Source organism: Oryzias melastigma, linkage group LG12, assembly GCF_002922805.2.
Source record: "Oryzias melastigma strain HK-1 linkage group LG12, ASM292280v2, whole genome shotgun sequence".
Lineage (NCBI taxonomy): Eukaryota > Metazoa > Chordata > Actinopteri > Beloniformes > Adrianichthyidae > Oryzias > Oryzias melastigma.
In genome coordinates, this window is record NC_050523.1 from 8,957,051 (window position 1) to 8,957,460 (window position 410).

Sequence of the window (410 nt, forward strand, 5' to 3'; positions counted from 1 at the left end):
ACCAATTTAATCCAAGATGGAGCAAGAAGAGCACAAACCACATCACTCTGGGACAACTCTCTCTTTAATTCAGCAGAACGACTGACTCAGGAATAAAACCCTGTGAAACCACGTTATAAAGAAAGAACCAGCAACAAGGAACTTTTTAAAAATCAATTTAGATTTGAAAAATTTACGAAACTTATAAAACTTTACCTCCCAATGCCTGTTGTTTCAAATATACGACAAACCACATTAGCAATAAAATTACCCTTTTATTTTTAACCTTTTTTTCTGTATTAAAAAGTAAAAGGTTAATTTTCTCCACAAAAAATGATATTAATACCATTTAATTATAACAGTCTGCCTGTTTACAAACTGTGGAAGGTGTAAAAAGGTGACTGAGAACAGTTTTTATGAGTTTATGAAGC